Source organism: Martes martes (assembly GCF_963455335.1).
Source record: "Martes martes genome assembly, chromosome: 2".
NCBI classification, from domain to species: Eukaryota; Metazoa; Chordata; class Mammalia; order Carnivora; family Mustelidae; genus Martes; species Martes martes.
In genome coordinates, this window is record NC_137889.1 from 67,886,141 (window position 1) to 67,910,986 (window position 24,846).

The window sequence follows — 24,846 nt, forward strand, 5'->3', positions numbered from 1 at the left end:
CACCATGGCTACTGCCTTACTTGTATTATTATTATTTTTTTTAAGATTTTATTTATTTATTTGACAGACAGAGATCACAAGTAGGCAGAGGCAGGCAGAGGGGGCAGGGGAAGCAGGCTCCCCGCTGAGCAGAGAGCCCGATGCGGTGCTCAGTCCCAGGACCCTGGGATCACAACTGGAGCCGAAGGCAGAGGATTAACCCACTGAGCCACCCAGGTGCCCCTTTACCTGTATTTTATGTTCTGAACAGCACTTGTCAGGACTATTGCGTCTTGACTGGATTTTCTGATTCTAGTCTCTTTTCCTCCAATTCAGCTACCTTGCTGGTCAGACAACTCTGTGCCTCAGAAAAATTATCAATCACCTCATGCTTAGAGTCTAAGAGGATTACATGAGCTAATATCGTGACATCCTCAGCACTTTGCCTGTGCAAAGTAAGAACTCAATGAATGTCAGCTGCCATCTTGTGAAAAGGCCAGCTATTTACTAGTGGCAGTGACTGGTCCTGCCCTGTGGTGACGGCACAAGTTACTCATTCTCTTTAAACCTAGGTTTTCTCATCTACACAATAGGGAAGAATGCTATCCTGATAGAGCTTTTGTGAGCTAAAGGAATTCAACCATATAAAGAACTCAGCTTAGACCCCAGAAACAAATGATACATTATATGTTAATTTTAAACAATTAAGAAAAAAAGAACTTAGTTTAGTACCTGGAACATAAATTCCATGACCCTGTTACAACTGCTCTTAACTATTTTTAGTGCCTGGCTCAAAACCACATTCCTCATGAAACTGTCCCTGACTCCTCTTTCTTTTCAGCATCCTTATATTTCGTTTCCTTTTGCTGCTGTAATAAATTACCAAAACGTAGTGTCTTAAACCAACAAAAACTGACTATACTATAGTTCTAACGACCAGCAGTCAAAACAGGTCTCAATAAGCTGAACGTCAAGGTGTCTGCACAGCTACAGTCCTCCTCGGGGCTCAACATGAGAATCTGTTTCCTTGTCTAATTTCTCGAAGTCACCTGCATTCCTTGGGTTGTGGACCCTTCCTCCAACAACACAGCATCTTTACATCTTCCTCTCACTTACTCTGACCTCTTCTGCCTCCCTTTTCCACTTAAGGACACTTCGGATTACAAGAGGCCCACCAGGATCATCCAAAATTATCTGTTCATATCAAGGTCAGTAGATTAGCAATCTTAATTCCTCTCTGCCATGCAAAATAACATCTTCACAGGTTCCAGGGTTTTGACATGGGCATCTTTGAGGGAGCAACATTATTCTACCTACCATATCCCATCAGAATTCTCATACTATCTGTATCACTCACTTGACACTTAGCATATGTGTCTTATTACTTAAAGTTTCAGGCACATGTCTATCCCCTTATCTAATAATCAGTGTGCCTGATGAGGGCAGTACTCTTTTCTAGTAAGCTCTATGTGGCAGGCGGTGGGGGAGTGGGGGGGTGTTGGTTTGAACTCATGACCCCAAGATCAAAAGTAGCAAGTTCTACTGACTGAGCCAGCCAGGCACCCCTGTAGGACTTTATCTTAAAACTCTGCTTCACAGGCAGACTGTAAATATTTACATCTGTAAATGTTTGTTGATGATGGTAATGTCCAATGAATGCCAGTGAAAAAAATGTGTCTTCCTAAGAATGCCCATATGTGTTTTACTTTTTATAAATACAGTAGTGATTCAAGAGTCACCTCTGCCCTATTAATGACCCACGTTTGGTCTACTCATGTCTCAAAGTAGCTCTCACCAAACCAAACTATACATAGCGGAAGAAACGACAGCACATTTGAACTCAAAGAAGAATCACCTATTTGGCAAGAGACTGCAACTTTTAAAATATTTCTTTAAAATAGTTCAACTGAATCATTTTGATTATTGAGTGCAACTCACTACTGAACCAGGCTTTTTAAGGTAATAGCTTCAGAGATGAAAAATCAGAGCCACCATCTACACTGCCCCTCTTCACCCCAAGGTGCATTTGATAGCAACTTCAGGAAGATGGACATTTTACCAGTGCCACTCTGGTCCTGGGAGCAAGGTGGTGAGGCAGGAGAAACAGAACCAGGCTTAGAACAGGTGCCATCAACTCTCCTTGCTGTTCCCACCTCAGGCTCCCTAATGATTTTCTTAATAATTACTCTCAGACTTCTTTTTGGTACAAAAATCACACATCTTCTGCAAGTGAAGCTCATTATTCAAAGAGGGATAAAAAGACCTTTAAGTTAAATTTGAATCTCTATTCCCCCAACTACCAAATTAAAAATATTAGAACCATAGTCAAAACATGAGGTCATTCCTAAGGATTTTTCTAACGGAGTCATACATTTTACCTAGAATAAGTAAGATATGCTATAAGAAAGGCAACGTGAGAAAGTGACTTAATAACAGGTATTTCTTTCAGTGTTTCCCAAATTATAATAACCTCTTGGATAGTCACAAAGCATATTAGTATCTTAAAGGCTCTGAGAAATCTTGCCATTAAACAAAAACAAAAACAAAAACAAAGAACTGTTTAACTTTGTTTAACACAGGATTTCCCAAACTAATTTGAGGATGAAGTCATACTTGATATCTGGTAGCCTGGCACACGGTGTGATCTTATCATCACCATCCACTCCCCTGGAAAACCAAAGTCCCTTACGCAGAGCTTGGTGTGAGGAGCTCCCTGGACAGCACCAAGCCTGGTATGCAGGTGGCCCGGCTCAAATGATCTCAGCTCCAGTAGGGCCAGGCATAGGACCCAAATGCAAATAAAATAGGAGTCTCCATTCCAATCCTATCAGGTCAAGCCCTGATCTTTTAACATAGTATTAAATGTCCTCTCTAGGGGCGCCTGGGTGGCTTAGTGGGTTAAGCCTCTGCCTTAGGCTCAGGTCATGATCCCAGGGTCCTGGGATCGAGCCCTGCATTGGGCTCTCTGCTCAGCGGGGAGCCTGCTTCTCCCTCTCTATCTGCCTCCCTCTCTGCCTACTTCTGCCTACTTGTGATTTCTCTCTCTGTCAAATTAATAAATAAAAATAAATAAAATAAAAAATTAAATGTCCTTTCTATATTCCCCTCACTTATTGATCTTTGATTTTATCATTGATTAGGTCAATTTGTGCATCTCAGAATTATGTGTTCCACAGAGATGAGTGTACTTAGTGCCTCCAGGTAGCTACTACAGGGTCATATCCATAATGGGAAATCGACAACTATTTTAGTAGGACAACCCAGACAGAGGTTAAGTGTAGGCAGTCTAGGCCAAACAGCCTTGTTTCGAGTTCTTGTTTCACCATTTATTACCTGAATGGCCTTAGCAAGATATTTAAGCACTGTAAGCCTCAGTATCCACTTCTGTAAGAAAGGGTAACAGGAGTACCCATGTCTCAGCAAGCTGAATGGGGAGTACGGAAAGAAATACATACAAAAGACAGTATGATTGCTGATTAGGATAAATGCTCAGTAAATGTTTATTATGATGATAATATCAGGGAAGCAATATGCATAGAGTTCATAATACTGTGAGTACAATGATCTAAAAAGGTTAATTATCCTTTGTCCAGTATGGATTTTTTAATTCGTGGGATTTTTTTCTCCTGCTTATTACTGGTCAAGAGGACAGGACTGTACTAATAATTAATTTCCGAATCTCCTCTTATCCAATCACTCCAGCCTCTTACCCTTTTGAACCAAGGGCTAACTATAAAAAATTAATAAATCTGGACTTTCACTTTTCTTCATTTTCCCACTGCAGCCTCTGACAGAAGTGATAAATAAGTCCTAAGTAAGCAGCAGAAAGAAGAAAGAGAACTCAAAGACAGACAGAGGCAATGCCTTCAGGATGAAAACTGTGCCAACCAAGAATCACCACCTCTCCCATCTGTGAAGTCTTTCCCCATCCCTAGTTCATCCTGAAGGTATTAAACCCTCACAGTCATTTTTTTTAAAAGATTTTATTTATTTATTTGACAGAGATCACAAGTAGGCAGAGAAGCAGGCAGAGAAAGAGGGGGAAGCAGGCTCCCTGCTGAGCAGAGAGCCCGATGTGGGGCTCGATCCCAGGACCCCAGGATCATGACCTGAGCCCAAGGCAGAGGCTTTAACCCACTGAGCCACCCAGGCGCCCATCATAGTCATTTTTTAAGACCCAAGATCTCTAAAATAAATTTCTGGAGTAGGATTAATGAGTGATATAAAGAAACAAACAAAATAGAGAAAACATTTCTATTTATGCTACTAAAAATATTATTTATATGTGTATGTATATATATGTATATATACATATATATGTATAAAATCACTGACATCTGCCTCTATATCTTAGGATAGTATGGATTTCTTTTATAATAATCCAAAAAACAGGGTGCCTGGGTGGCTCAGTTGGTTAAGTGTCTGCCTTCTGCTCAGGTCATGATCTCAGGGTCCTGGGATTGAGCCCCGCATAAGGATTCCTGCTCAGCAGGGAGTCTGCTTCTCCCTCTGCCCCTGCTCATGCTCTCTCTCTCTCACTCACTCTCTCAAATAAATAAAATCTTTTAAAAAAATTGTTATTTAACTGTTATTTCAGGTGTCAAAGGATAGATAACATCCCTAACCACAGGTTGCTTTTTCAGCTGTTAGGGTAAAAATGATGATTTTTTTTTTCTTTAACAGGCAAAAGGCCCATTCTTACACTTAATTCTTACACTTAATTCGCAGATGTTATAACAAAGTTTTACCTTTTTACACCTGTCTCTACAAAATGAGCAAATATCAGAAACCACTCTAACCAGAGACTCCTTCATCTGCAGGGAAAAAGAGAAAAAGCAGGGAAAAAGGGGAAGTTCACCATATTCCAATTACCATACACCTCACTCTGAGGTGAGATCATTAGGCTGTGGAAATCTTTCTTATACAGGTAAGGATTTTTCTGATTTGAGTCCTCAAACAGATTTTTAGCCACAGTGGGGCAGTCTTGGTCTCTAATCTAGAATGACTTTTTCCCTTTTAATCAGGTAAAGGTAAAGCCATATCTGGCCTTGTCACATTACCTTACCTAGGGATAGACAACGTATTCTTTGCACAACACCACACTGCTTCTTGCAAATTCAAGCCCACCTGTCTCCTTCCTCTCCTCTTTATCAGCAACCTTCCATCTGCACAACCACCTTCAAAAGGCTATTGGGACTCAAGCAAAGAGAATGCCCCATTGTCTCATTGTGTTCTTCAGCTGTATAGAACGCCTCTGAACTAAGTGTTCAGTTCTGATTTTTCACAGTTCTAGAAACACACAGGATCTTTAAGAGACCTGAGAGACACCTGCCGTCTCAGCTTTGAAGCCTTACTTGATTCCCCACAAGCAGAAATATCGCTTCCCCATCCCCGCACCACACAGTGCCTAGCACCGGTCAGTACTTCCCACATGTTGAATCACCTTATAATTCTCTTTATCTACGTCTCATTGCTTCCACTTTGTAAGTTTCTTCAAGACAGAGCCTTTATGCGCCTTGCCATGGCTGGCAGAGCACCTTACACACAGCAGGTACAACCAGAGTATCTACTGTAGAGCATACTGGTAGGAGTCCTCGCCAACACCTCTGCAAATTGGGAACCCGCAGAGCTACAAAAGCCTTTGTATCATCTGCTGTTTCTTTTGGGGGTGCAAGGGAGCAGTTGTTACTAATTCATGGAGAAGACAGATTGCACATTACCATGCAAAGGCTTCAAATAATTTTGATTTGGGAATGAAAGCATTTTGAAGTGCGGCTTCAGAGTTGCAGGATTCACAAAACACTGTGTCATGAAAAATGCACCATTTAAGGGGAGGAAAAAGCAATGCAATTATTGCGAAGAAGCACAGAAAGCTACACAAGGGATTCACCTTCTGTGGCTCCCAGGTCACAAAACACAGTGGAGATAAATTCAGAGCCGGCGATCAGCATAATGACAATGACAACGATGACAGCTATTATTCACCGAGTCTCACTATGTTAGAGGCATTCTAATATAGTCTCATTTACTCTTCATGGAATTCCCACGATATGAGTCTTTTCCACTTTATTGATGAGAAAGCAAAGCCTCTGAGAAGCTAGTTAAATAAAAAGGGACTATGAATTTTCAAACCTGGATCTGAAGAGTCCCAAAGTCCCTGCTCTTTCCACTCTGTTAGAAGGCTGGAGGTCCCACTCATTTGATAAACTACAAGGGTAAAAATGTAGAAATGCTGTTCACCATAAGCCACACTTACACTTCAGTATCAGACGGTGTGTTTACAGACTGAACCCAGGGCCTCAAATTCCTTCTAACTGTCTCTGAGGCTTTCTTCAGCTTCACAAAACAAACACCCTCTCCTAAATTCCTAAAAATACAGAAGATTTTGCCTTGGGTGTCTTATGACAAGACCCCTGCACTGGGAGAATAGCTCCAATTCACTACCTGGTGCCATCAATAATTTTATGCCACTAACATTTAATCTATGGGTTCAACAGAGTATGGAAATAGATACATGGTGATAGGGACAGTTCATTATAAAATTAAACAGTTATGAGAATATTGCTTATTGTTAATTCCTGTATTACAGAGTGAAATTTTTAGAAAAGAATAAAATGACCTACAGTAATTATTAAATTTTTATATGACACCAATCTGGGTATTGGTGATTTTCTTTTCAAATACAACTAGCCATCTTTTAATTGCAACACAAAATCCACTCTTAATAATGATAGTTAAAACATACAAACACTCGGCAGCGAGGAGGAAGAAATATTAGGCACATACCAGAAACTGGCTCTGGGGCAGCTTATGTGTCATTTATGCAAAGCAGACTCTCAGATATCATGGGTTTGCCCGTCATCCACTAGCCAAGATTTCCACACTATTCCACACCCAGACTCACTGACACATTTGAAATAATGTCTGTTTGCATCATTGCTGAGTTAACCCAGGCACCACAAGCAATTAAAAAATAGGTCTGAGAAACAGCGTACACTTCTAGTAATATGGAGATGAAGTACAGATCCAATTCTACTTTATCAGAAACCCCAGTAAGGCGTTGTATGCTTTCTTCCCACAGAGCCGTGAATGAAACACCTGCAGATGCAGGTGCGTGAGATCAACCTTAGCCACCCTCTGGCTCAGTGTATTCATGTACAGACCTCTCTGATCTACCCAGCTCTGGCCCAGGGAAAAAAGAATCAAAGACAATGCTGACTGTCTTGGAGGATAAGAGACTGTGGAATACTCCTGGAACACAACAAAAGCTCCATTCAACAAACCTACAATGTATGTTGAAACATGAGAGCAAACAATTTCTTTTTTTTTCTTTTAAAGATTTTATTTATTTATTTGTCAGAGAGACACAGAGATAGAGAGTATGCACAAGCAGGCAGAGTGGCAGACAGAGGCAGAGAGAGAAGCAGGCTCCCTACTGAGCAAGGAGCCCGATGCAGGACTCGATCCCAGGATGCTGGGATCAGGACCTGAGCGGAAGGCAGCGGCTCAACTGACTGAGCCACCCAGGCATCCTTTTTTTTTTTTTTTTTTAAATTTTATTTATTTGACAGAGAGAGAGAGAGATCACAAATAGGCAGAGAGGCAGGCAGAGAGATGGGGGGAAGCAGGCTCCCTGCAGAGCAAAGAGCCCGATTCGGGGCTCGATTCCAGCACCCTGGGATCATGACCTGTGCCGAAGGCAGAGGCTTTAACCCACTGAGCCACCCAGGTGCCCCCTTTTTTAAAAATTTTACATTTTATTTTATTTTTTTCAGTGACCCAAAACTCATTGTTTATGCACCACACAAGTACTCCATGCAATATGTGCCCTCCACAATACCCACCACAAGGCTCACCCAACCCCCAACCCTCCCCCTCCAAAACCCTCACTTTGTTTCTCAGAGTCCACAGTCTCTCATAGTTCGTCTCCCCCTCCAATTTCCCCCAACTCACTTCTCCTCTCCATCTCCCCAAGTCCTCCATGTTATTTTTTATGCTCACAAGCAAGTGAAACCATATGATAATTGACTCTGCTTGACTTATTTCACTCAGCATAATCTCTTCCAGTCCCGTCCATGTTGACACAAAAGTTGGGTATTCATCCTTTCTGATAGAGGCATAATACTCCATTGTATATATGGACCATATCTTCTTTATCCATTTGTCTGTTGAAGGGCATCCTGGCTCTTTCCAGTTTGGTGATTATGGCCATTGCTGCTATGAACACTGGGGTACATATGGCCCTTCTTTTCACTTCATCTGTATCTTTGGGGTAAATGCCCAGTAGTGCAATTGCAGGGTCATAGGGTAGCTCTATATTTAATTTCTTAAGGAACCTCCACACTGTTTTCCAAAGTGGCTGCACCAACTTGCATTTCTAATGCATACTGTGAGTACAAACAATGCAGAAGAACCTTTGATATGTCATGAGAATTTTAAGAATCCACAAAATCTTTAGCAAAAATGTGTGCAACTTCCCAGACCTCTCTCAAATAACAATTTCACCAAAATCCATGTATTTCCTGTGCATATCTGTATAGCATGAGTTAACTGTGTTTTCAACATTCACTACAGTTTTATCAACCACTTGGATTCATGTACTTGCCTTACAGCAGGAATAAAAAATTCCAACGTCAGCTGACATGAAAATTACTTGAACTTACAGAGTTTCTAGTGAACCATCAAATGGTGAATATTAAATAAATGAATGCCCAGGAGCTACTAAAATATAGGATTATAAGGGAAGGTTTTGTTTTTTTTTTAAGATTGTATTTATTTATTTGACAGACAGAGATCACAAGTAGGCAGAGAAGCAGGCAGAGACAGAGGAAGCAGGCTCCCTGCTGAGCAGAGAGCCCGACTCGGGGCTCGATCCCAGGACCCTGGGATCAAGACCTGAGCCAAAGGCAGAGGCTTTAACCCACTGAGCCACCCAGGCATCCCAGGGAAGGTTTAGTTGTGACTAAGAAATCTTAAAGGCTTGCCAGAATAGACAGCACTTGGTTTGAGCATAACTTTAAGCTGGCAGAATTTGAGAAGTAAATATGGGAAGAAAGGCATCTAAGTTTAGGAGAACTATATACAACACAATAGCAGAGAAAGCACAAAAAACTGAGGGATAATACTGAGTAATCCAGGTAGATCCCAGAATGTGAGGAAAATATACTGGGAGATCATATTACAACATGAATTAAGGATCATTTATAGCAATTTATGGATGTTTTATGTTAGCATCTGTACTTTTGTGTAGGCAGTGGAGAAAGGGTAGCCTGGTGGAATGGACTATAGTGGAGGGCTGGAGGATGAAAGAAGAGAGACCACGAACAACCATATAAACCAGGTGGAAAGCTTGATGTAAGGAAAGAGTAGGAGGAAATGAAAGTGGGAGGGCTGGGTAGAAACAGACAGGATTAGGAATGAGCAATATGTGTTGAGGGAGGAAGCAGGAGTAATGATTTGGTACATGGTATATGTTACCAGTAACTGAGGTTAGAAATAAAGCAAGATCAGACAATGGGTAGGAATATACCACGTTTAGGATAATATTCACTACTTAGCACTATCAATAATCTTATGCTACTAACATTTATGAGTTCAGCACAGTATGGAGCCAGGTTTGAGGCTTTTATTTTTTTTTTATTTTTTTTTATTTAAAGTATTTTATTTATTTATTTATTTATTTTAAATCTTTTTTTTTTTTTCCAAGATTTTATTTATTTATTTGTCAGAGAGAGTGAATGCAGGCAGACAGAGAGGCAGGCAGAGGCAGAGGGAGAAGCAGGCTCCCTGCTGAGCAAGGAGCCCGATGTGGGACTGGATCCCAGGACCCTGGGATCATGACCTGCCGCTCAACCAACTGAGCCACCCAGGCGTCCCAGGTTTGAGGCTTTTAAATGAAAAATCTTATGTAGGGGCGCCTCGGTGGCTCAGTCGGTTAAGTGTCTGCCTTCGGCTTAGGTCGTGATCCCAGGGTCCTGGGATTGAGCCCCACATCGGGCTCCCTGCTTGGTGGGAAGCCTGACTCTCCCTCTCTTGCTCTCCCTGCTTGTGTTCCCTCTCTCACTGTGACTCTGCCTGTCAAACAAGTAAGTAAAATCTTAAAAAAAAAAAAAAGAAAGAGAGAAAGAAAGAAAAGTCATATGTAAATGTTTACTTGACTCAGTGGTTATATCCACCTCCTCTCACTATAAATTGAGAGATTTAAAAAAAAAAAAAAACCTGAATAGAACCATGACAACTCTAAAACAAAACAAGAATGAGAGTGATCCAATGAGTCAGACATCCTAAGAAATTTGAAACCAAGGTCAAAGACATCAGAGGTTAAACATGAGTTCTCTCTAGCAAGCTCTTTCTGAATCAAAGAATAAAGACTGGCCCCTTGGACGTCCATGAAGATAGCTAATTAGAGCTATATTCAGATCAAGAGATCAAACTCCTCAGCACTGTTCAGCCCATTCCACAACAAATTACACCTAGAAGCCAGACAAGGTTTCCCTTTTGAGCTAAAGGGAGAAAACTGCTACCCACAGTACCAAGGGATAGTCCCAGTGGGGGACCTGGGACTTGATGCGGGAAAAAGTATAGTTTACAGTAATTCAGGATCTAAATTAACTTCAGACCCAGAAATTGTTGGGAGAAAAAGAGGAAAGACAGGTCCTAAAAGTAAAATACAGTAAACCACTCCATCTCTAGATACATCTTACCCCTAGAATAACAACTTTCTTAACTTGGCAATTTTAAGAGTCTGAGCTTGTCTTCCAACTCCCTTATAGGAAAACCCACAATAGTATAACCCATTGGTGTGCCTGGGTGGCTCAGTGGGTTAAAGCCTCTGCCTTCAGCTCAGGTCATGATCCTAGGGTCCTGGGATCGAGCCCCACAACCGGCTTTTTGCTCAGCGGGGAGCCTGCTTCCCCCTCTCTCTCTCTGCCTGTCTCTCAGCCTACTTGTGATCTCTGTCAAATAAATAAATAAAATCTTTTAAAAAAATAGTATAACCCATTAATATACCATCTCCACAGTAAGTTATGTCATTCAGAGGAAAGCACTTCTGGAGAAATAAAACCACTACTCGTATCAGTCAATTTAGCCTTTTATTCATAAACATGTACCTACAACCAATGCCAAGCAAACATCTAAGGAAAAATCAATGGTATAAAAGGGAAAGATCAAAATGAATGATCAATTCTGGATCAAAACGAAAGTGAATTTAGAGACTAGAAGAGAATGTTTAAAATATTCTACCAGAGGGGTGCCTGGGTGGCTCGGTCAGTTAAGTGTCTGACTCTTGGTTTTGGCCCACGTAGTGATCTCAGGATGGTTAAATCAAGCCCCACTGGGGGGCTCAGCGCTCAGTGGAAAGTCTGCTTGAGATTTTCTTCCTCTGCCCCGTCCCCGCTCCCACCTCCAAATAAATAAATAAATCTTTAAAAAGGAAAAATATTTCTGACTTTCACATACTGGCCTGCCAACCTGATCTATGCCAAACTGAGAAGTAATGGTAATAATCAGAGCTGCATTTCCATTCTCTGTACCATGTGCATCAACTAACTGTCACAGCCCTGCAATTATTGCCATTTCAAGATGTGGAGACTGAAGTTCCCCAGGGTTAAGTAACTGACGCAGGGTCACAAGACCAACCAACAAGGGCAGATCTGAGACTGGAACTCAGCTTGATCTGACTCCAATTCCACACTCAAGACGGCTTTTCACAACAGCACATTCTTGATGTGCCTTTTTAAAGAAACAGTGAGGGGCACCTGGGTGGCTCAGTGGGTTAAGCCTCTGCCTTAGGCTCAGGTCATGATCTCAGGGTCGTGGGATGGAGCCCCGCATCGGGCTCTCTGCTCAGCAGGGAGCCTGCTTCCTCCTCTCTCTCTGCCTGCCTCTCTGCCTACTTGTGATCTCTCTCTGTCAAATAAATAAATAAAAATTTAAAAAATAAAGAAACAGTGAAAGACACTGAAAACACCACATCTCTACTAACAAGTCTGAACTTTACTTGTTAAAAGGAAAAAGTCCAGTGGAATATAAAGGTGAAGGTGCATTTAGAACGACAGGTTTTATATGAGCTTATATGGTTTTTTTATGCCCTTGGGTAACAGTTGATTGGGAAATTAATGACAATATTCTAAGACAAAGTCTCCAGTATGAGGACTTCAATTATAAAGGGGGCTGTATTTAACTAGGAATATAAGATTCTTAATCCCTAAATACGGTACGTGGGAAATAAAAAAGATAAATGATCTTTCAATAAAAAGCTGTAAGAAAGTTCTCCTGGGTACAGATAAGAAGTCAAACTAGATTTGGCATTGACAGTACAACTAACAAAGCTGCAGGAATCAAGAGGGAAAATAGAATAAGCAGAAAAAATTTCCCAATAATAATTCCAAGTAACAAACACACTGATAATTCTAGAAATACTCCTGACTATTAAACAAACTATAAAAAGATTCAGAGAGAACAGAATACACCCAAACTTCTGGGGCATCTGGGTGACTAAGTCGTTAAGCATCTGCCTTTGGCTCAGGTCATGATTCCAGGGTCCCGGGGCTGAGCCCCTTATTAGGCTCCCTGCTCAGGGACTCCCTGCTCAGTGGGAAGCCTGCTTCTTCTTCTCCCACTCCCCCTACTTGTGCTCCCTCTCTCGCTGTGTCTCTGTCAAATAAATAAATAAAAATCTTTTTTAAAAAATACACCCAGGGGCACCTGGGTGGATCAGTGGGTTAAGGCCTCTGCTTTCCACTCAGGTCATGATCCCAGGGTCCTGGAATCAAGCCCCGCATCGGGCTCTCTGCTCAGCAGGGAGCCTGCTTTCCCCTCCCCCTCTGCCTGACTCTCTGCCTACTTGTGATCTCTGTCTGTCAAATAAATAAATAAAATCTTAAAAAAAAAAAATACACCCAAACTTCTCTTCCATTTCCAGAGAAATAGACACCATTGTAAAAGGGAAAGAACTCTCACTAGTTATCTCTCCTTGATCTTTATGATGTTAATCAATTAAGAGCAAATAAATGTGCAATCAAGAACTTGTATACTTTCAGTAATCTGTGTCCAAATACTTATTAAGAAAAATCATTTTATATCTAGATTGAGAGCATACTCTGATATGATCAAATTAAAAAGTATAATAGTGAATAAAAAGGTGAGACTTTATACTATAAAAGGAGAAAATAAATTGAAGAAAGAGAAAAAAAGGAAAAAACAATGTCCCATTTCTAATTCACTCCGTGAATACCATTAAGATGTGGGAGCCAAAATGTATAAACTGATTGTCACAGACCCTCAAGAAACATGGCAGTAAATAAAGTGATTCCAGTCTCTAGTAAGGATGTCACTGACAACAGGAAGTTCTCAACTGTTTTAGGCATTCATATTATGTTGCCTACTGGCAGAAATTAAGTCATAAGGACTTGTCATAAGGACAAGAGATGAACAAATGGCAATCATTAATGTGTGTATTTTGAAAGACTGAAACACGGCATGAAACATCAGATCTGTCCCATGTATTTCCAAGGTTATTCCCTAAGTTAATGCAGGACAACTGTTGGAGAACAGCTGAACATTCAAAAATTCTCAATCTGTTATTCTTTTCCTGAGCACTAAGGAAAATTGCTTTTCGTTGCTCTAAGCTCAGGGAAGACTGATGTGGCTTGAGAATAGCTGCTAAAAAGGAGATAGACCATAAACAGAGAGATTTTCCAATCCTCGCCACAGCAAGAACTGAACAGGGAATGCATCTCCATGTATGTCCTTTTCAAGGAATGAAAAAATCCACAATTTTTCAAGACTCATTTTGAAACGGAATTTCTAAGGTATAACATATACTTTTTCAGAGCAGTAGCAGGCACTGATTGGTAGGGAGGCTAAGTGATTTTTGCGGGTTAATGAAATAGCTTTAGCTCCTGAACTTAGTAATTAGGAAACAAAAGCTGATTTGACCTTTAAGGGTCTAGAGCAAACAAGACATACACATCTTACCATGACGGCACAGTCTTTTTTCACATCTCTGAAAAACGAAACTGCTGACGGGTTTTCTTTAACTCAGAAACAAGCTAATACATGAGTTTGGGGGAACTATACCTCTAGATTTTAGAGAAATGGGGTCAAACCCTGACAGCATGTATAAGGAAAGCTCAACATTCAAGTTAGCCTAAGGAAAACAGAACTGAAACAAAGTCAGGAAAGGAGGATGCTATAATTATCTGATTCTACATAGTTTCTTTCAACATTTGAGGATCACAGGAATGGCTTTTTCTCAGAATTATCTTTTTTTAAAAAACCAAGAATATTAAAAATGAGATTTATACATAAACCCAATGCTTATTTTTTTTAAAGATTTTATTTATTTATTTGACAGAGAGATCACAAGTTGGCAGAGAGGCAGGCAGAGAGAGAGAGAGAGGGAAGCAGACTCCCTGCTGAGCAGAGAGCTCGATGCGGGGCTCGATCCCAGGACCCTGGGATCACGACCCAAGCCGAAGGCAGAGGCTTTAACCCCCTGAGCCACCCAGGCACCTCCCAAATGCTTATTTTTAAAGGGCTTGACAACACCACATTATAGTCAGAGACCATAAGATAGACATGTCAAGGGAAATGTATGTTCTGGGAAAGTATAAGATGCAAATGGACATCAGAACTATGGCAGCCTCTCAATCTTGCCACCTAATTTAAAATAATTAATCTGTACAGAAAAAGTGTCTCCAGTGTTGAACTGAAATGTTAACCAAGTGCCAATAGGTGTGGCTGTCTCTAAAGCACAGCCATAGCAAAACCGACAGGTCACGGGCAAGCAATCTCTATTGTACAGAATCCAAGTATGTATAAGAATAAACTGCAGGGTGCCTCGGTCGCTCAGTCGGTTGGGCATCTGCCTTTGGCTCGGGTCATGATCTCAGGGTCCTGGGATTGAGCCCTGCATTGGGCTCCCTGCACAGTGAGGAGTCTGCATCTTCCTCCCTCCCACGCTTGTGCTCTAGTTCTCTCTCGCTCTGCCCTCTCTCTCTTTCAAATAGTCTTTAAAAAATAATAATAATAATTAAATTGCTAAGCAGTTTTCATCACTACTGACCTTTCTGATTTAGTCTTTAAACTCGTTAGTATATTAACATTAATTTGCTCAAGTCCTGAATAAATAGTGTAACAAGACACAGTCCTCTATTAATTTGTTTTTTAAGGGAAACATAAGGGGATGTCGCTATTCGGTAAGATTTCAGGTGAATGTTTTAATACATGAAAAGGGAATCCTCCCTTAGCAGTGCCACGTCTTCAGAGGAGAACAAATCTAGGACACAGATGAGTTATTTCTACCTTCCCAGCTTTTAGTGGTGACTGTACCCAGAGCCCTTTTAGATGTTCTTGAGGAAGACACACCCATTCCCTGTAAAAGATCATAAAAGTTCCTGGTTTGATCTGGCTGAAGTCATCTAAATTCAAACTGAACTGAATGGATTTGCATTGGACCAATTTGGCTTATGAGTTTTTCACTGGGACTTGACCCATTCTCACTTCCCAAAGAATTTAAAACTGGGATGGATTTAACTGGAGAAGGAACAACAGGATTTTTTTTTTTTTTAAGATTTTATTTATTTTGACGGAGAGAGATCACAAGTAGGCAGAGAGGCAAGCAGAGAGAGAGAGAGGAGGAAGCAGGCTCCCTGCCGAGCAGAGAGCCTGACGCGGAACTCGATCCCAGGACCCTGAGATCATGACCTGAGCTGAAGGCAGAGGCCCAACCCACTGAGCCACCCAGGTGCCCCCGGAACAACAGGATTTTATAACCATCTTGAAGACAGAGAAAAAAGGGCTGCAAACAGTTTTTCCCTGGTGGCATTGTTTTGGGTAGAATTTTTTTTTTAATATTTTATTTATTTATTTGAGGGGGGAGCAAGCACGAGTTGGGGGGGGGCAGAGACAGAGGGAGAAGCAGACTCCTCACTGAGCAGACTCCCAGATGTGGGGCTCAATCCCGGGAACCCAAGATCCATAACCCGAGCCCTGAGCCACCCAGACGCCTCAGCAGATTATTTTTTAACTGATGTTTTTAGGAAAATTTCTCCATCAAACTAAGTCGCTTGAAGCAAAGTTACAAAAGGCAAATATCCTAACATCATGTACTCTCTGAATATGGAAAGGAAACCCCAACTTCAGGTATTCATCTAAGGAGCACTGACAATATTTTATTTCTCAGAGTTTCAGGTGCTTTGTGATAACATTCTGAATTAAGGTTTTGTTCTGTGCTCTCAATGTTTGAAGGCTATGAACTGAGTTACTTTCTATTTTGGGCTTATCATATTACCTAAGATTTTCTTTTCGATGATGATGTTCAACACTGGTATGAGTAGTGTAGAGAGACCCACTTACCTACCATCTGTAGGAACGGGTACAATCTTTCTGGAGAGCTATTTGGGGCTTTAAATTTTGTAGCTTTTCCTCCAAAATTCTACTTCTAGATATCTATCTTCAGGAATAGAAAAGTGAGGGAAATACCCATATGAAGATATTTAATTGCACTATCCTTTACAATAGCAAGTCCAAATGGTCAACAATAGAGAAATGACCAAATGTTGACACATTTATAATTTTTAATAAACTGTGTAGTTATTATCCTATTCAACATTTATTGCCAGGACTTACCTAAAGTGCTTTACTCACTCAGCTTCCCACGAACTCTGTGAAGGAAGTTCTCTTATTTACTGATGGGAAAGGAAGAAGTTCAGTTACTTTGCTAAGGTCATGGAGCTAGGAAGTGAGGGTACTGGGATTCCAAACCAATCCCGCTCCAGAGCCCAAACTGTTCAGCACCAAACTGCTGTTGTGTGTGTTACTTTTCAAAGGTAATACTGCATTACAATTTTTCTTCCAAAGATTTTTGCTTCAATATTCACACCCAAAACTGATCTCTGGTTTTCTTTTTTTTTTTTTTTTTTTTTTAAAGATTTTTTTATTTATTTATTTATTTGTCAGAGAGAGAGAGAGAGAGAGGAGCGAGAGTGAGCACAAGCAGACAGAGTGGCAGGCAGAGGGAGAAGCAGGCTCCCTGCCGAGCAAGGAGCCCGATGTGGGACTCGATCCCAGGACGCTGGGATCATGACCTGAGCCGAAGGCAGCTGCTTAACCAACTGAGCCACCCAGGCGTCCCTCTGGTTTTCTTTTAAGAAACATACCTCTTCCTTGTTTCAATATTAATGTTATTTTTCCCTTCATAATAAGGAATTTGGAAATTTTCCTTCATTTTCTGCATTCTGAAACAGTTGAAAATAGCACTGCGATCACCTGTTTCTTAAAGGTGTGGTTGAATTTCCTTGTAAACTTGAAGGAGAGAAAAGGGAGGGTAGCTCGTTAACAATTTTCTCTATTCCATCAGTAATAACTGTCCTTTTAGATGTCCTATGTCTCCTGAGGTCAGCTATGGTCACATATTTTCCATTTCATTTTTTAAAAAAAATCAATAGCTTTATTGAAATATTATTTACATGCCATAAAATTTACCTGTTTGTTTGCAGTACACAATTCAACGGTTTTTAGTAAATTCGCAGATTGCAGATCTGTGCAATCATCAGTCATTTTAGAACATTACCATCACCCTGAAAAGATGCCTTATGCCCATTTGGAATCAATCCCTGCTGCTACCTCCAGCCCTTCCAACCTGTTTTAATTGTACGACTCTATAACCCCGATGCATATATGAACAGATGCACTCGTTTTATATGGATTTAATAAAACAAGAGTCAAATTGTGGATATATTGCATATAGTGAGACTATATTAAATTATTTACTTCTAAGAAAGTAATGTAGTGCTATGTAGAAGTGGTATCATTTTCTTATAGCTCATTAAAGTTACTTGGCATTTATGGGGATAAAAGACAGTATGATTGTTCTTATTTTCTTATGTTCAGTACTGAGACTGCCATAAACATGTATTCTTAAATGCCCCAATGGCAGCCAAAAAATAGGAAGCAAAACCTGAAGTATGATCACAAAAACCACCCTGCCTCCAGCCATATCAGAAACTGCCATGTTTCTTTACTTTGTATTGTCCAACTGTAAGATAGTTTTAAATGATTTTCTTACTTTCACTTTTTAATTTTTCCTAATGAAAGTATGAAAAATATCTAGCTATTTCTGAATTGGACAGAGTGTTTTTTCCATAATGTTCAGGACCTGAGTGCTGAGAATTAAGCTCAGCTGACTAGACGTCCAGCCAATATATTTTTAATTAGCACTGAATAGAGATTTCTCTCATTAGGAAGCATTAGTGTCATTTGATTTCAGATCCTTGCTTCAAAGTTCTCCCCATATAATAGGGAACATTAAGTATAAGATTAAACTTAATTTAACAAGAATATCTTTCTACATGTTCAAACATGCATAATTTCAGTCAGTAGCATATTTAGATCGAAGATTAGAAAAAACTGCTTTGAGCACTGAGAATTTCTTCCAGTGATAAAGGTCAACAGAAAACAGACTTGGGGGGCACCTGGGTGGCTCAGTGGGTTAAGCCTCTGCCTTCAGCTCAGGTCATGATCCCAGGGTCCTGGGATAGAGCCCTGCATCGGGATCTCCGCTCAGTGGAGAGCCTGCTTCCCCCCATGTCTCTGTCTGCCTCTCTGCCTACTTGTGATCTCTTTCTCTGTCAAATAAATAAATAAAATCTTCGGAAAAAAAAAAAAAAAAAAACCAGATTCGGAGAAGCAGAAATAGCATTGACTTTGGTATAAAGAGGGGTTCAAGTCCATCTTCTTCTTCTTCCCTTTTTCTCCCCACCCCACCCACCACCAGGGCTTACAAAAATAAGACAAACAAACAACAACAACAACAACACAAAAGGAGACAAATCACAAGCAAAAGACTTCAGGGGAAACAAAGTCCCAGGACTTTCTTAAAATGACTTTACACTGTTATATATATATCTTTAACTCAGGAACTAAAGTCACTAAACTAAGTTGCTTCCCTGTCAACTTAATATCCTTGTTGGCCATCTGTTACTTTTCTATCATCTTCTCGTCAAAGACATAAAGTGAGCCTCAAAAACAGTTAAGTGGGTATTAAAAGATTGTTTCGAGTTTTAAACAGATGTGTACTTATGCGAAAGCCCAACTAGAGAGCACTCAAGGGTATGTAATTATTTTGCTGACAAGTCTGAATTCACAATAAAGTTATCCGAAACATACATACACTCAGGCATATTTTCAGAGTCTATACATATGCTTTGTCCTAGGTATACACTCATTATGTCCATAACATTTAAAAATATTTTCTTGGTTAAATAAAAGAAAAAGAATTTACTTAGCTCTTCTAGTTTCATACCTAAAACTTGTTTTCAAATGTTTCTCTGAAAAAATTATCAGTTATCAAGGCATCAATAATAAATATCTTTTAACTGGAGGGAGATCATAAATATAAAATTTCTATATAGAATAATAAGCATGAGAAAATGAAAAAGCAGTACTAAAGCTATACTGTTACATCTTAAATATAAACCATTAGAGGTTTCTCCTTCCAAAAAAGGCCAAAACTCTGAAAACACGATCAAGTAGAATAAATAAAACTTCATATAAAATTTCTTTCCAATTCAGTCACCACAAACTCAGAATTCAACTCCGATAAAACCTGGAATCAATGATTTATAAGGGTTTACCAGAGAACTAGAAATCTTTATAAACTTGCTGTAAAAAAAAAAAAAAAGATTTTTGAAAACAACATTTTCAAGGACAAAACAGAAATCAAGTCTGCTCTTTTATTATGATGGCTTCCATTACTCTCCAGCCTTGCCTCTGATCACTTTCCTCTTTCAAAATTCAGTTAAGGCCCTCTCTGTTTAAGCTCAACCTTAGAATTTGGAGAAGCATTAATATTCCATCCCCTGCATAAGGAATAAGAATGAAATATTTTCTTATTTTTCTTATTCCCCAATTTCAGTTACTCCCTCCAAATTAGTACAGTATTGTTTAGTGAAAACGTTTTCTCCTAATAGTCCCATCAGATGAGCTACTGTGGAGGAGTTGAGGAAATCAACAATGAGTATGAATGAGGAGGTAGGAAAAGGGATGCTCTCAATCACTATAACTTGGTACCATCTTTGCGAAAGACAATTTAGCAACAGAGATCAGACTTAAACCACTAGGTATTTTCTGGGCGCCTGGGTGGCTCAGTTGGTTAAGCAACTGCCTTCGGTTCAAGTCATGATCCAGGAGTCCTGCATCGGGCTCCCAGCTCCACGGGGAGTCTGCTTCTCCCTCTGACCTTCTCCCCTCTCATGCTCTCTCACTGTCTCTCTCTCAAATAAATAAATTAAAAAAAAAAAAACAACCTAGGTATTTTCTTTAGTAATTCCATGTAAGAGCAATTCACACCAAAGCAAGTACAGAGGTACCCAAGAACATAGATATTCCTTAGCATATTCTACAGCATAATTTATAATAGCAAAAAATAAACACTAAGTTTCTATCAGTGCATATGAATTTAAAGTCATGCTATACTTCTGCATTGTGTAATGTTATGCAGCTGGGCTAAAGAAAAGTCTTCAGCTCAGTATCTGGTATGGAAGGACCTGAGGGAGAAAGGTAAGTTGCATGTAGAATACTTCGACTTTTCTGTGATTTATTCACACACACACATACACACAGAGATATGTATACACAGAAGCCACACAAATATACATGCACAGGCAGAAAAAGAAGGAAAGACATCTGGAGCGATGCTCAGAAAACCACCCAAGAGGTGCTAGAAGTAAAGAGGGTGAGGAGGGAAACTTTCTATTTTACTCCGTATCTTCATTTCTCGACTGTTTAAATTTTTTCAATAATTGTAAAGAAAAAAAACCCAACTATATATTATGCCTCACATGCAGCAGAAGAGGGAGCCAGACTTAGTAGGATTTTAATAATAATTGTTAACTCTAGATTTCTTTCCATCTGACAGCCTGGAGAAAAAGGGCATTCTGCTCTGGTCACAGGTGCACCAGACCTAACGCAAAGTCTCCCATGATGGTTTTGGGAACCGAATGGAGAACTGTGGCCAAAGAAAACAGCGGTTTGTTGAGCTGAATCGCTAGGCGAGGCTCGGTCAACAAAGAGGGCAACTGAGGGACGCGTCCCAGCCTCAAGTTTCAGTGGCTCTTCAGCCTGGGGTCTTGGTGTTCAGATCCGTACTCCGAAAGACTCAGAGAAAAGTGAAAGAAACGAGAGCCACAGGCCTCTCTGTGCTCCTGACGGTTCTCTCTGACATCCAGGGCCTCTCCCGCCGTACTCTACCATCAGGACTAAATGATCTATCACCCGACCTCAGATGCTACCTCCGTGATCTTCCCCGGCCTTGTTATCACCAATAACTGCATCTTCTCCGTGACCTCAACCTCAAGCATCTCACTTTCCCAGCACACTTAACTATCTTTCCCGCACTCCTGAGAGCAAGAAAGCCAATTCTAATCATTTTCAACCCCATTAAGATTTATAACTCACTGATTTTTGTCTTGCTTTCCTCTCTATAGTCCCCTCATTCCTTATTTCCCTCCTTCCCAGCTTAAGTTCATGATTTCTCGTTATAATCACTCTCTTTCCTGCCCCCATCATTGTACCCACTTCAGAGAACCTTGGCCTGGGTACTGCCACTGCTCTGCCTCTCTATGCCTCCACCCATGTTGCCAAACACTACCCGTGAACAACGTAAGTCTGGCAATTTCACTTCAAATGCCAGTGGACGCTTTCTGCTGTCCAGCAGTCACACTATTATTTCTCTGGCCCATTCATCTCCCACACTCGTGGATGACTAGTTCACTCCCTCTTCTTGGGTCCTCAATACTTCCCTTCCCATCCTCACTCTCAACAGATGACTTCTCTTCCACTGAGGAAATGGAAACCATCAGCAGAGAACTTCTACCACCACATCTCCTACCAAACGGCATCTGTATTCACATACTTACTTTTCTTCCTGTTGTACAAAAGACCTGTCTGTGCTCCAATCTAAGCATCCTCATGCCCCAGCTGACACATTAGGTTCAGTCCCCTCCTGTCTGCTCAAGGACACTGCAGCGATTCTCCTGCTTTCTCTCCTGCATCAATTTCTCCCTCTTCTAGGTAATTCCATTAGCACACAAACATGAAATAATTTCTCCCATCTTAGAGCAACCAAAAAGCTGCACCACCTAGGCTCTTCTGCCAGCTGTTTCTCAATTTCTCTTTTTTCCCAAAGATTGTATTTATTTGTCAGAGAGAGAGCGCAAGCACATACAAGCAGGGGGAGTGGCAGAGACAGAGGGAGAAGCAGGCTCCTGCTGAGCAGGAAGCCTGATGTGGGACTTGATCCCAGGACCCTTGAATCATGACGCTTAACCAACTGAGCCACTCAGGCATCCCAGTTTCTCAATTTCTCTTAACAGTAAAACAGCTTTTTTTTTTTTTTAAATTGCCTTATTTGCTGTCTCCAATTCTTCCCCTTTCTCTCTCGAATCTGTTGGTTTGCAACCACCCTGGGAGCTTCCCAGGGGTAATCTGAAACAGAGGGTAGGGAGAGACCAAAGAAAGAAGCAGGCCACTTCCAGACTGGTAGGTGGCAAGTTTAATAAGGAAGGGAATTTACACAAGGCTTGTCTTGGGCAGCCACCAAGACAACTAGATCCCTCTCCTCACCTGCCAAATCTTAGAACTACATAGAGGCCTTAACTGGGCTAGTCACATATACTGTCTGGACAGTCTCAACACCACATCACTATCTCAGGGATATGTCTTTGGAAAGCCTCTAGGAGTATGAAAGGTAAACGGAACCCACATTCCAAGAACAGAGGAGGGGGTAAGGAGCCTCTGAATGCCCAGGTCCAGTTCATGGGTCAAATGACAGTCACGTCCACTTGATAACCTCCTTGAACAGAATCTGTCCATGAGGCTAAATCCAATGGTCAGTTCTTCATTGTCTGCAGCACTTGGCAGCCAACCACTTCCTCCTCCCTGAAACACATTCTTCACCTGCTGTCCAGAAGACTACTATCAGTTCTCTGCCTAACTCATGCTATCCTCTCAAGTCTCTTACTGGTTCCTGTTTATCTCCTCTGAACTTTGGTGTGGTCAATCCTTGAAACTCATAGTGGGCTCCATTTCTACTCATTCCGTAAGTGACCTTATCTCATTCTAAGGCTTTAAATACTTTGACAGGCTGGTGACACCCTAATCTAGCCCTTCAGTCTGCGGCAATCTCCTGATTCCACATTCATATATTCAATAGCCGAGCAGACATTTCCGGTTGGATATCTATCAAGCATCTTAAACTCAACATGCCCATAAATGAATTTCCTATCTACCCCCTAAAAACCTGCTCCTCCCCCTAAAAACCGGGTCTTACAGTGTACTCCATCTTAGTGAGTGGTTATTCCATAGTTCCAGGGGCCCAGGCCGAAAACATCTGGGTCATTGTGGATCCTCTCTTTCTCTCATACCCACATCCAATTTATCAGCAAGTCTCATTAGCTCTGCCTTCAAAATGCAACCAAAATCTATGATTTTTTAAAAGATTTTACTCATTTATTAAATATTTTGTTTATCTGTTTGACAGAGAGAAAGAGATCATAAGAAGGGGGAGGAGAGGGAGGAGCAGGCTCCCTGCTGAGGAGGAAGTCAATATGGGGCTTGATTACGACCTGCGCTGAGGCAGACATGTAACTGACTGAGCCACGCAGGTGCCCCCAGGATCTACCACCTTTTAGCACTTTGCCCTTGTAGCTCTGGTCCAAAGTCATCATTACCTCCTGCCCAATTTATTCCAACAGTTTTCTAACTGGTTTCCCTGCTTCTACCCCTCACGATTCTCAACCTAGTATTCACTGCGATCCGTTTAAAACTTTAAGTCAGACCAAAATCTTCCCATTCTACCAAGAATAAAAGCCAAAGTCCTCACAGAAGCCCATGAGGACCTACTTGGTCTGGCTCACTCCCTATCTGACCTCATTTCCTACTGCTGGCACCCCTCACGCACGCTGCTCTAGCTTTAGTGTTTCCCAAATGCCCAAATAACACCCCTACCTCGGGGGGCTTTGTACTGCTATCATTCGTGCTTCACTCAGGTAACCACTGGCTCAATGCCTCTCATTCCTCCAACACCTGCTCAGAAATTACCTCAGTGATGTCTTCCCTGACCGCCATTATTTAAAAGTCACCACAGCTCCACCATAGCATCCCTTTCCTGTTCTATTTTTCTCCCCAAAGCATTTGTCATGATCTAAAACTACAGTATAAGCTCCATCAGGACAGAGGCTTTTTCCATGTTGTTGGTCCTCCTATTCCAGAACACTGTCTGGCATGGACAATGAAAAAATGACCACTGAATAAATAAACGATGTCTCCTGGACTTGGGAGGCTGCTGTAGCATGGAGGGAAAGATTACCAGAAAAGGAATCGGGAGATCTGGATGTGAATCTGATTACAGTAGTCCCCCGCTTAGCCACATTTTCACTTTCCACATTTTCAGTCACCCCTGATCCACTGTGGTCTGGAAGCAGATGTCATCAGAAGGTCTATACTAGTCTAACCCACCAGGTCCCAAATCCTACATCACTCACCTCACTTTACCTAAGCACACAGGCATTTTATCATCTCACAGCATCACAAGAAGAAGGTGGGTATAGTACAGTAAGATATTTTGAAAGAGGCCACATTCACATAACTTTTACTAGAGGGTTGTGTTATAACTGTTTTAGTTATTATTAGGTATTGTGGGTAATCTCCTACTATGCCTAATTTATTAATTAAACTTTATTGCAGGAATGTACATGTAGGAAAAACAGTACATACAAGGTTTGGTACTATCTGTGGTTTCAGGCCTCCACTGGGGGTCTCAGAATACATCCCCCAGGGATAAGGAGGGGGACTACTATTGTA

At 41.0% G+C, this 24,846-nt stretch overlaps 1 protein-coding gene across 6 annotated transcripts in view; it reads right to left on the reverse strand.

Annotated features, from left to right (window-relative positions):
- The window catches only part of SH3D19 (SH3 domain containing 19), a 179,061-nt gene that overhangs the window by 94,195 nt on the left and 60,020 nt on the right, over window positions 1-24,846 (reverse strand). The gene's annotated exons all lie outside the window — the stretch shown is intronic.